The following is a 13,548-nucleotide window of genomic DNA, read 5'->3' on the forward strand; positions in this document are numbered from 1 at the left end:
GAAAACTTGAAGAAAACATGGAAAGAACACTGGAATTTCCACAGTTTAAGGTAAAAGGTGATTCTGGGAGCATTCTGTGTGCATTCGAGTGGCAAACATCTAGGTCACATTTAAAGATAAGGAAATAGAACGATTGAGGCCTTAGAGATCAACGCATCAAGTTCCTAAAGCTGAAGAATCTGGGGGCCTGAGAGTTTTAACGGATTGCCTCAGGTCAAAGTTGTCCCCAGAAGAGCCAGAATTAGAAGTGAGGCTTCCTGATTCCCCATCTAATTCTTATTCCAGTGTGTTGCAGCTGTTTCCGTGTAAGCTGATTCAGATACTAATAGAGTGAGGCTTTCCATCCCCTTGGGAAGTTTGAGGCTATAACGAGAAATAGCCTCAACGGGATAGGAACAACTCAGAGAGGCCAAATTCCCTTTTTGGTGATTTAAATGTTAATACTTTGGCCCTTCTCCAAGCAAGTGGGAGATTAGGAGGCAGCTAAGGAGCTGTACCTATTCTAGGAAACCCCAGACCCTGTTGTTGTTTAAGTGACTCTTTACAGTCCTTGAAGACAGGATTAGAGGTTTATAAGAGATTCCTAATGGAACCCACCATCCTTTCATCTTGTGTCGGTGGCAATATTTCTCTCCTTCTCTCTAGACCAGTAGAAGTATCCAGTAAGTTACTGTACCTGACATGCTTCTATTAAAAATCTGGGCCTTTCTTTGGAAGCAGTTAGTTACTCCAGCACAAATGTAGCTCAGCTCAGACAATTGCACAGTCAGCTTTTGTCTGTGTGTTTCTCTTCCAGAGCATCCACTCCTCTCCATTTTCAGAAATCTTAGCAGCTGTTGTTTCAACACCCAGCTACTCACAGCCAATATGCCAAGTGGGAAACAAAACTAAGCGTTTAAAGGTTTGGTGGCTTACTTTACTTTCCAGCAAACATCTGGCAATTCAGAACATCTGGGTTGCTTGGTTTAAAACTTTCAGTTTTCATCTGGTTTGGTGTTAGGTAAACTTACGCCTTTTCTATCTGGAGGCATTTGCCAAGCCCTGGCTGGTTTCGGGCTGTGGATGACAGTAAGCCACCAATCAACCAAATGCGGCAATAAACTTCTACAAAAGAGGGGTGCCTGTGTGACTCGGTTGGTCATGCGTCTGACTCTTGATTTCAGGTCAGGTCATAATCTCACTGTTCTTGAGACTGAGTCCTGTGATGACAGTGGGGAGCCTGCTTGGGATTTTCTGTCTTCCTCTTTCTCCGCCCCTCCCCTGTTAGGCATATGTACACATGCACGTGTGCTCACTCTCTCATATATAAGTGAATAAGCTTTCAAACTTTTGGAAAAGAACACTTGGAAAGCACTAACAAATAAAAATAAGAAAGTAAAAATTCTCCACTTTTCCATCATCAAATATCATAACTTTTTACATTTTAGTAATATTTATATTTAGTAATCTTGCCATCTTTTCTCTATCTAGGTTCTTGTTAAAACATGCTTCTTACAAACACATTATACATCTCATATTTGTACTTTGATTTTTTACATAACATCAGCATTTCACATGCTAGTCAAATACCAAAATGCCATTTTAAGTATTGTGTTAATTATATGACTACATCATAATCTACCTAATTTATTTTCTACCATTGTTTATTATTTAGATGGTTTCTAATATGTAGCTGTATAAATAGCTTTATACCTTAAGCTTTTTCTGAATTTAGAATTTTTTATTTGGATCACCCAGAATTAAAATTGGCTATTGACGGTTTGTAAGGTTTTGGTTAACCACATCTTCAACAGATTTATATTTTCTAGATTTTTCCCATGAGACCAAATCAATACCCAAGTTATGACAGTGATTTGCAAACACTTAGCACCAAGAATTTGTATTTTTTAATTTTTAATTTTATTTTGTTAAAAATGTTTTAATGTTTATTTTTTTGAGAGAGAGACAGAGAGAGAGAGAGAGAGAGAAAGAGTGCGAGGAGGAAGGGGAGAGAGAAAGAGGCAGACACAGAATCCAAAGCAGGCTCCAGGTTCTGAGCTGTCAGCACAGAGCCCATTATGGGACTTGAACTTGTGAACCCCAAGATTGTGACCTGAGCCATGAACCCCAAGATTGTAGCCTGAGCCAAAGTCTGACACATAACCAATTTAGCCACCCAGGCATCCCAGCACCAGGAATTTTTTAAAATTACTTATATATTTTATCTTTTAAGCCATGTTTATCTGCCCCCCCCCAAAATTATCATGTTAGAGCTGATTTCTATTTATTTGCTATCAAAGGCATGTATAGTGAAGTACATCTTCATTCTTCTCTGTTTTCACAAATGACCAAGATGGACCAAATAACTCAAAGTCAGGTTTGGGTACATTAGCTTGACTGTATGTTTTCTTGGTTCTATTAGATTGGAAAGAAATTCAGACAGGGTGAGGAGTATGAAGTGTGGAGACAGGATTGGAGCTAAATTCTTTGGGGAAAATCAAAGTTTAAGGTAGGAACCAGGTACATTGTCAGGTTAAGAGGGCAGAAGGACAATGCTGGCTCTAATATTCCTATAGAAGATAACCCACGAGGACACATTGTATCTTGAGTAAAAAGCTCATAGACAGGGCAGTTCCAGGGATGTACAATGGATCAGCGATGTCACATAGGATCCAGATTCTGCCTAACTTACTACTCTACTGCAGCCCACATAATGGTCTTGCCTTTATTCTTCTCTACTCATGGCCACAAAATGGCATCATATCCTTGGCCAAAGGAGTCCAAAGGGGTCCCAAAGCTTTCAAAGACATCCACAGGCAGGAAGAAAGAAAAAAGTTCTTATCAGATTTCTTTTGCTCTCTTTCTTTTTTTTTTTAAATCACAAGTTGAAATATTTTCTAGAAGCTCCTAGCTGACTTGCCCTCAGATATCACTGGACAGAAATGGATCTTACATATGCATCTGAGCCCACACTGTGTGACAGTCTTAAACCAATCAGATTAAAGTCCCTGTGGAGGGGAAGTGGTGCAACCTTCCTGAGCACTTTGCTGCTCACTACTTGAACAAAAGCAGGGTTCTTTTAGCAAGGAAAGAGGGTGGATTTGGTAGGGATCTAGAGAACATCTGCTAGAGTCAGCGCTTTGGTTAGAGGAGGAGACTAAGTGATTTCTTTATGTCGTTTTTGTATAGAAAAAAATCTTTCTTAAATTTGGAATTCCCTTTTGGAGTAACTTGTGTATGTGGAAGGGAAAAGAGTGATTAAAATTATGAAGGCTAAAGTTCTCCCAAAGTCATTTCTAGCTCCTCTACAGAAAGATGGAGAGGTAAGCCCACCACTTAAAGGTAGTTTAAGTGACATGGGAGAGGAAGAATAGACTTTGAAGCAAAATAAGGAAGTTGGAGGTATTTTCTATGAACTATGTTGGGGATGCATGACTTATAAGGGCTATCTTCTGAACGATGCTCACTCAGACTGATAAAGAAAATTCATAGTCAGAGCAGCCAGTAAACAAATAAGAGTGGAGAGTCGAGAGAAATCATTTGATTTCTTCTAGGTTGTTTGAAATATTGGAACTAGTTTTTGGACCCATAGGAGTGTGGGATGTCAGGATGGAAGTCTTGAAAGCCATAGGTTTCCAATTCTCATGCCTACTTCATGTCCCACTAAATTTCATAGGAAGGCTTTAATGTTACACAACAACTGAGGAAGTTGGGTTTACTATAAGCGATGCTCCTATTTATTCTTCCAAGATTAGATAGTATCTCCTCTGGCAAGCTGCTTTTGATTTTCAAGGCAGTGATTGGTTCTCCTTCTGTGGGACTTCCTGGCAACCTGTGTAATCTCACTCCTAAGGTTTCACTTATTATCCATATTTTATAGCCTGTGGTTTAATGGAATGAACACATGGTAGTAACTATATGAATTATGGAGATTGAATTAACAAGTGCATGAGATTAAATAAACGACAACATGAAAAAAAGAAATTCCCTTTGTTCTTTTGGAAGAGTTAGGGTAATGAGCATAGAAGATTTAAAAAAAATATACAGGTACAATAGCTTTTCTTGAACATTCTTCTTTCATCTCTTGTAATCCTACTTAAACAAATCCTTTATTTCTAATGCTGTGGAACTTCACCCAGCCTTGAAATTAACAGCTAAGTACTCTAAATAAATAAATAAATAAAAGGGACAGATTGTGTTATCAGATTTGTGCCCTGAAACCAACCATCCCCTGCCTCTTCTGTACCATTATAAAGACCCAAATATGTTTGTAAAAAGCCTGTTTACTCAATCTGTATGCTAATAAATATGGAAGTCTGGAGCTTGACCTTTCTTGTTTAAATACATTTCATTGGAATATGTTTGGCTTTTTAATCTCAATAATGAATAAGCTTTCAATGTGAATTGCTAAAGAAAAAAAAGCTTAGAACCCTCAAATCAGATTGTATTTCATATATTAGATATTTCCAGAGTCCTAACACTTGGTAATATTTATTCATAGCATTATCATACAATGTATGCCTGTATAGTTCATAGAGGAACACACTTATGCCAAGTATGGGATCAGGTGGTTTTAAAAGATTTGCGAATGGCCAGTGTTGCTGGTTTGATCCTTTGCTGGGAGCCTCACCGGCCTCGCTGGATGACAGTCACAGCGAGGAAATGGCAGCGTTTGCACAGCTCCTGCCATGAGAAGCAAAACTGGTATCTCCTTCTGCTACTACTGGCTCATGTTGGAAATGAGCCTGCGGGTATTGACCAAGCCTCACAATATTCCAGATCAGACTGATATTCCCCACACAGATACCTCATAAAGAAAAGCATATTCCTGCCTTTTCAAAAGAGATTTTAGATGAAAGCTCTGTGGATGATTGTCAAAAGGCTCTTCCTATGAGCCTTGCAGATCCAAAGGGGGTTGGAGGAGGTTAAGAAAACTGGAGTTACAAGTGAGCCTGGCCCCAAGACAAAGAACCTAATTTAGAGTTAGAAAACAGATAAGGGCAGAACTTAAGTTAATACTTACACCTTTTCTAACTGGTGATGTATGACAGTCCCTTCCCTAAGGCCTACTTTCCACAAACACCCTCCCTTACACTGGCGGCTGGGATGAGGATAGATAAGAGTAGCTAAAACATAAACCCAAAAACAAAGGTCAACACATTTAGGGCCTTCATGGTGTTTACACATTCAGCATCAAGTCAAAAAAGTTTCCACAAACAACTTATTAACCAGCTCAGAAACATTTGTCCTCTTGTGAGTCAGACAGAATGGCTCCTAGCCTATCTATATACAACTTAACCTATGTACTAATCCTAGCGTTATTAACTTAGAACAAATATATATGTCATCCTGTTTTTCACTAAGAACATCCTATTATTTCCTTAGTTGTAAGATTTACTCAACCTCACTATGATTGGAGTAGTTCTGCAAGAAGACTTCTGTAATACCTGCTTCTGTACAGTTTCCGAAGCATCTTATCACAGAGAACTATCCATTGTAAAAATTCCTTTTTCTGATGCCATGTTATCATTTGACCTATAAATAAAGACACCAAAACCGACAGGACAAGATGCCTGCCTGGTGATCAGAAAGAATCTCGGGGCTCTCTCACTCTCTCTCGCTGACACCATCGATCCTTCAGGGACCCCTGGACCTGCTGGAGTCAGCCTCTGGCAATCCTTGGTAAGTTTTCCATAAAATAGATATTATTATAGTCATATAGAGAACTTTTTAATATGGGACAATAATCCGGGAAAGAGCACTGGCCAAGGAGGCATAATAGTCAAGATTCAATATTGGCTGTACATCAGATCATTCACTAATTCTTTTTGAGCCTCAGTTTTTTTTTTTCAAAAAAACTGAAGATGATGCTATAGGTCTTACCTATCTTATTAGTAATTTTGAAATAAAATGAAGTGATTGTATCAAAAGACTGAAATCTGTAAAACTTATAAAATTCCCAATTATTATAATTACTAGTCACAAGAGCCACAGGCACAGTGGTTGAAAGGGGATATGTCTATTCATTATCAAGAGAAAGAAAACCCCGATAGGTCAGTGAAATCATATCCATGCATGAAGACAGTGCTTATATTTTTTATAAGGAAAATTCATTGGTTAAGTGTGGTATATTTGTCATCTTTTCTGGTCTTAGACATTATTTCCATTGTGACTTGATCAGAGAAGATGTGAGGTTAAGCGGTCATCTAGGAAGAAAAGGATCCAAAGTTTGCTACACACTTAAGAACAGGTGAAGAGAAATAAAACCTAGAGATATAAAGAGAAAGTGGAAGGATGGGAAGGAAAGAAATCTATTTTCTATTAAATAGGGTACATAATCTCTTTGAAGTCTGTATGTCTGGTGGGAGGGAAGAGAAAGCCAAAGAAAGTAGAATAAGAGCACACTGGCTTTTGATCACTAGGGATGAAGTAGAGCTATTTAATCTCCAGATTGCCCTCACACTGTGTGCATCTATTGTGCGGTGGTTGAACTCTAAGAGGCAGTACTGTTGTGCTTGCTAATTTCAGCACAGTGTGAAACTCCCCCCTTACTTAAAGGGAATGGTTAGTTCAATTGATGCACGTTTCACTGAATCCACAAATCAATAAACCACTTGGATAAAAGTAAAGTGTGAATCTTCCTGCATGGTCTCCTGATAGGAGAAACAAAGAATGGCAATAAGATCTGAAATCCCCAACTGGGAATTAAGCCTGCTTTCCCCTGCCTGGCTTAGCAGATGACGTCAATTGGCGATGACATATGAATGTTATCTCTATAACCCTCTTTCTAGGGGCATCTCGCTCTTCCAGCTGAGCGTCTAAAGGCTGGTGTACAATTTCAAGTCATATCTTGAGACTCAGTGGAGCATGGATTTTAACTTACAGTGGAACTGGGCAGTGGGACAGGAGCGTGTGGAACCAATCCAACCGCAGGTTCTGAAATAGGAAGCAGTCTGCTGGGTAAGGCACAAGATCATGGAGTATGGCAATCTTTGGGCACAGTCCAAACCACGGACAAAAACCAGTCTGCGTGTAGTCACAGGGCACATAACTGGGCTGGGGTTAAAAGTCAGGATCCAGGAATGGGAGCCAAGGCAGTAGTTCATTTTATCAGCTAGAGCTCTTGATTGAAAGCAGCAGAAGCTTATGCTGGCTATCTAAGGCAAAAAGAAGATTTATTATAGGGTGATCAGAGACTTGTAAAACTGATTAGAGGTTGGAGGCCTGGCTTGGAAAAAAAAAAAAAGTGGGAGTGTTTACAAAAAAAATCAATTCCCAGTGACTTAAAGACCTCAATGTGAAAGATAAAATTATAAAGCATTTTAGAAGATAGTGTAGGTGGGGCGCCTGGGTGGCTTAGTCGGTTAAGCGTCCGACTTTGGCTTAGGTCATGATCTCGCGGTTCGTGGGTTCGGGCCCCGCGTCAGGCTCTGTGCTGACTGCCAGCTCAGAGCCTGGAGCCTATTTCAGAGTCTGTGTCTCCCTCTCTCTCTGACCCTCCCCTGCTCACGCTGTCTCTCTCTCTCTTCTAGAAATAAATTTTAAAAATATTTAAAAAAAAAAAAAAAGAAGATAGTGTAGGAAAATATCTTCATGAAATCAGAGTTGGGAAGGATTTTCTTACAAAACACAAAAAATACTATCCATAAAGGAAAAGATCACTATTTCTACTACATTAAAATTAAGAACTTTATCCATCAAAAAACATTTTAAAAAAAGTAAAAAGACAAACAAGAGCAGGAGATGCTATTTGTCATATTTAACTACCTAACACCTGGCTTCAAAATATACTGAGAGCTCCTACAAATATGAACTAGGAAAAAGACATATGACTCAATAGAAATTTGTACATAGGTCTCGAACAAGCATTTAAAAAAAAGAAGAAATTAAAATGGCTGATAAGGACATGAAAAGGCTCCCAGCCTCACTAGAAATATGGAGAATGCAAAATAAAACCACAATGAAGCATCATTACATATTCACCAGATTGGCAAACATTAACAGATCAGATAATACCAAGTGGAGGTGAGGATGTAGAACAGGAAGACTTTCATCCCCTGCAGGAACACAAATTGGTGCGGGCACTATGGAAAACTCATTTTCATTACCTTCCCAAAACTGAAGACATGCACACCCAATCACCCAGAAATTCCACTTGGAGATGTTTATCTATGATACAACAAACCTATAAATAACTATAGAATAAAACACATCCATGCACAGCAACACTGACAAATCTCATATACTAGACAAAGAGACGAAACTAAATTGAGTTATTTGGTAATGAATCTTTAGGTGATAGAATGAAAAGAAAACCAAGAAAATAATGGTCACAAGAGACAGGAGGACTATGGTTATCTCTAGAAGAGACGGAGGGGATTATAATTGGGGAAGGGCACGTGGGAGGGGAGAATAGGCACTGGTAATGTTTGCATCATGCAAACGAGGACAACTCACCAGGCATAACACATGCCATCTACCTGCTGGAATCAAGCTCACTGGCGAAACTCATGCAGTGAGTATCCAGTGGCACATATGCATGTTCCTAGGCAGCACACGGATAACCAGCAGAGCCGGATATAAGACTCTGAGTCAAGGATTGCAACCTTTCGCCTTTGGAGCTTGTTAACTGCAATGACAGAACCTTGGCTTTGGCCCTACTCCACCAGCTTAGTCCCTGTGTATGATGTAGCATCATGCCTTCAAAACGGGGGCTGGCCTGGTAGTTATAGCTCAATGACATGGCAAGTTGAGTGACGGGACTTGCCAAATCAGCATTCACCCTCTCTTGGGATATTCAAAGAGACTGTGATCGAAGCCTTACAGTTGACCAAGATCAATTGCCTTAAACACCAGCCTACAGGAAACCAATTGTTTCTTAGAGACCAACTTACAGGAGAAAGAGTCATGGACAAATTTAACTCCTGCATCTGGCTTTAACTTTCCTACCTGTTGGTGAGATTTTGCGATTACTTGTATTATAATTATTTGCCAAATTTTACATATCCTTTATGTACTTTTCTTATGTATGCCTCATTTTAAAATAAAAAAAAAAATTAAAAAAAATTGGGATCAGGAGGACTCTAGGAGCTGTGGGGGAAGCACCAAAGCCAAGATTACAATGCAGACACAGCCTGGTCCTCAGGCTGCCACGACACACTTCTGCATCTCTCACTATTGACTCAGAGGCCCAGACAGAGGAGAATTACCAGGCAGTGATAGTCTCCAAATGTACTACCAGGCAGGCTATCCCAGAGGCCAGAGGCCAGAAAACCTCACAAACCAAATTAAGATGCTCAAATGACAAGATTAATTAAATTGAATTAAAACACATGGTGAGAAGTGAAAGGAAAGAGCTGAGTTAACCCACTTCGCATAGGAGCACGTGGAACGAAAGGGCCACAGAATCTAACGCTTCGGACATGCAGTGTTCATAGGCCCCTCCTGTCTATGCCACATGAGTCTTTGCCTCTAAAGGTGTGTTTATAGAACCCAAACTGGGGTTTGAGCAAATGGGCCCACAGATGGATGATGCCCTGGGCCAAAGACACACACTTGTTCTGTTGGACACATACAGGGACAAGGGCAACCACCCCTAGCTGGACAGGGCCAAATAGTCTGCAGAGCAGCCGTGGGTTCTATTTGTGTTTTGCGGGCAGAAAACACATAGTGCCAGAATGGGCATCACCAGTCGGTGATGAATTAAAGCATCATATATATTAAGTGCTGGCAAATAGTATATTTAGTTGTATGTGTACTTAGTACCCAGGTGCTATAGAATATTAAGCATCTGTTGATCCTTTCAATGTTCTCTATGTTGGACACACACATGCTTTACTTGCTAGCTTCTTATCTTATGCTCATCATACTCTGTAAGATCTGCCCACATCCAACAAACTTTTTGCTCACTAGCTATTTACCTCTACTGAAACACTTTAAAGGTTTCGCCTATTTTTATAAAATACACATGTATTTGATAGAATTGACTATTCCCAAAAGCAAATGCACATGACACATCTGAATGACTGAAACTAAGTCATGCCCCCATCTCACCGATGATGCCAGGACAAGGAGAAAATAATGCAGCCCCTCTGGGTTGTGAGGTAAGGAAGTGAGCTGTTATTCTTAACAAAAATACTCATAAATACTCATAAAGAAGAATTTCCCCATAAAGGAGATCAGAGTGTGAATAGGAAGGAGGAAATTGGACACTATATGGCCCTAATGAACAAATGCCTACCACACATAAAAAGAATATTTGCAAGGGAGTGGGGTTTGGGAATAAAACTAAAGCCTTGCTATTATTGGAAATGAGATGTTGCTTCTGTGTTGGCTGAGAAGCAGTTGGTTTGGATCTGAATGCAGGCATAATGAACTGGGATGTTTAAGAACCTCTTTCTTCAGGTCAGGACACTTCATGACTGCTACTATAAAAGTTGGGCTGAGCTTCCAGCTAGTGATTAGATGTCTCCAAGTCTGGGGAGGAGAAGGAATGCAGTAGCTGTGATTAGCCTGGGCCTGGGAATGTCTCTGATTTCCTGGAGTCCTAGCCAGCCACGAAGTTTCTGCTTGTCTGGTAATTGTTATAGAAACTTGTTAATGAGAAGTAGAAGAGTTTCCACCCACCATTCCTCTGAAATGTTGCTTAGATAATAAAGGATCTCTCTTCTCTCTCCTCTCCTCTTCCTCTCTCTCTGTCTCTGTCTCTCTCTCTGTCTCTCTGTCTCTCTCTCTGTCTCTCTGTCTCTCTCTCTGTCTCTCTGTCTCTCTCTCACTCTCTCTCTCTCTCTCTCTCACACACACACACACACCCCACACACACACATCTTTTCAAAAGGAAGCTATACTAGAACCGTCCCTTAACAGAAGGTTATGTGGTGCCCAGTAACTACCTGAAGATGATATCTGAGGCTCTGGACAATTTAAATAGTACAGAGGAGCCTTGAGTCCCTCAGCAACCTAATGTTGCCACTTGCCACTCTGATTGATTAAGATATGTCCCTTTATTAACCCCACCCAGAAGCGCTCTCCAAAGTGGCCTTTCCCCTCACCCTCTTCCATACAAGTTACAGAATTGTGCTCTATCAGTAGAGCTGATACTGTACCTCCTTTTACGTAGTGTTGGAATGACGATGCATAAGATTTCACAAACATCTGACCTTCATCTTCCCATATTTCTCCAACAGGGCATGAAGGAATTAAGGCCCTGGAAGCAGCTCTTTAAATTTTTTTTTAATGTGTTTTATTTATTTCTAGGAGAGAGAGAGTGCGAGCGTGAGCAGGGGAGGGTCAGAGAGAGAGGGAGTCACAGACTGAAACAGGCTCCAGGCTCTGAGCTCGCTGTCAGCACAGAGCCCGACGCGGGGCTCGAACCCACGAACCGCGAGATCACGACCTAAGCGAAAGTCGGACGCTCAACCGACTAAGCCACCCAGGCGCCCCAGGAAGCAGCTCTTTAGAAAAAGGTAGAATAATGACAATTATCCGATTTAAAAAATGAACATGCCTATTGATTTATTTCACTCGTGTATGCGGTGGAGGGAATCAGAATATACCAGTCCTAAATATGCCACTTTGGCACAAGGATTATTTTGAGTTAAGGGCAATTGAGAAGCAACAGATGAGGAAGAGTTGTCTGCCTTCCCTTTATCTGCCTAAAGCAGGACACAAGTTTCCCTTAGTGAAGGTATCTGTCCCCTTCTACCTACAGGTCCCCCATCTTTCTCCCACCCCAGAAGATAAGAGCACTCTTATCACTGGAGACAGAACCTATACCACAGTGAGTTCGTACTGCAGATCTTACTAAAATAAGACTTTATTTCCCATTAGTTCCTCCATTTGTTCCCCAGTAACTTCCCAGTGATTTATCAACTCTTGAAGTACAAACTTCTTTTCTTTTTAACAAAGAAATGGTATATAAGCCCCGAGTCTAACTCTTCTTCACATTTCACTTCTTTTCTGTGAGCTTCAGTGCCCACAAGCATTAATAAAAATTGTGTGCCTTTTCCCCTACTAAATTGTCTTTTATTAGATAAATTCTCAGGCTTCCTGGTACTGTACCTAAGAGGGTAGAAAGAAAGACGGAAGGAACCAGGCAGAAACTAAAGCTGGTTCAAAGAAAAAGAAAAAGGCTGCAAACTTATCTGGCAAGCAAGGGAATGCTGAAATGAATTTCCATTGGAGGCAAAAATGATATTTTACCCTGAGGATAAGAGGAATCAATTAAATCTCTACACACTGGGCAGAATTTACATGTGTGTCAGTTATTTACAACTCAGAAGGATTACAACATAGCCCAAAACAAAAAAGGTTGGAATCTGATAAATTGGAAGGATGGGCCATATGTCAACAATGCATAGTTTTGTTTTGTTTTTACTGAAACACAATCTTTTTCTATGAAGTGTAAAATAGCTAATACTGATTCTTTGTTGACTTCTCTCAACCATTAATATTTTCTTGATTCAGCCATTTTCTTAACAGGCTTATACAACAGGGTTCTATCCTAGAGACTTTTAATATTCTTAAGGTTAATGTGCTGAAGTTTTAAGGATTGTTGGAAGAACACATTGAGAAGCCCTTAGGGTTTCTTGAGATTGGATTTTAGGTGCTTAGGTTTAGAGAACTGGGAAATCAATTACTATGCCAGCTTCCTGGTTGTCAAGAATGACCACTGTTTCACACAATCCCTGCCAGATAATAAAGCAGTCAACATTTTTCCCCATTCATAATCATTCACACCAACTGTTCAACTTGACATTTTTCTTAAAGAATTCACAGTATTTGTGAATTCTTGTGATACTTGTGCATGAGGTCTCTATAATTAAAATTGTTTATATTACATATCCTGGCAATGCCATTTGTGTTACCCTCACAGTGTTATTTGCTGCTTATGTAGCTTCCAGGGAAAATAGATACAACCAACCCTCATTATTCCCTGATTCTGTGTTTGCAAATATCTACTTCCTAAAAGCCATTAGTAACTCCCAAATCAAAACTCAATGTATTTTTGTAGTCATTCACAGATAGGAGCATGGGCAGGGTGGTGAAAATTTGAGCCACCTGATCCATGCTCACAGCTGAGGTGGAACAAGGTGATGTTCTGTCTTCTTGTTTCAGCTCTCATACTGTAAACCAGTGTCACCTTTTCCACATTTTTGTTTGTGGGTGATTTTTCTCTGTTTAAAATGGTGCTCAAGTGCACCGCTGGAGTGTTGTCTAGTTTTTCTAGGTGCCAGAGGTTGTAAGATGTCTTATGGAGAAAACATGGGTGTTAGATAAGTCTCATTCAGGCATGAGTTATAGTGCTGTTAGCCATAGTTCAACGCTAAAGAATCAACAATATATATTTACAAAGGTGTCTTTAAACAGAAGCACACACAAAACAGGTTATGTAAAAAATGCTCTCAAGATTCTATCTCTGGATTTCCCCTTGGAGTAATGATTTATTATTCACTAATTCAGTGCTTGCAGTGGCTTTATAGAATATAAGTATCAAGAACAACAAAAAGCAGTTGTATCTATCTCAGAAGGTATCGGCATGAACAGTGATGATTGTTCTTCCTGGTTACC

The sequence above is a fragment of the Hyaena hyaena genome, unplaced genomic scaffold (genome assembly GCF_003009895.1).
Source record: "Hyaena hyaena isolate Hyena2069 unplaced genomic scaffold, ASM300989v1 scaffold_912, whole genome shotgun sequence".
In the NCBI taxonomy this organism is placed as follows: domain Eukaryota; kingdom Metazoa; phylum Chordata; class Mammalia; order Carnivora; family Hyaenidae; genus Hyaena; species Hyaena hyaena.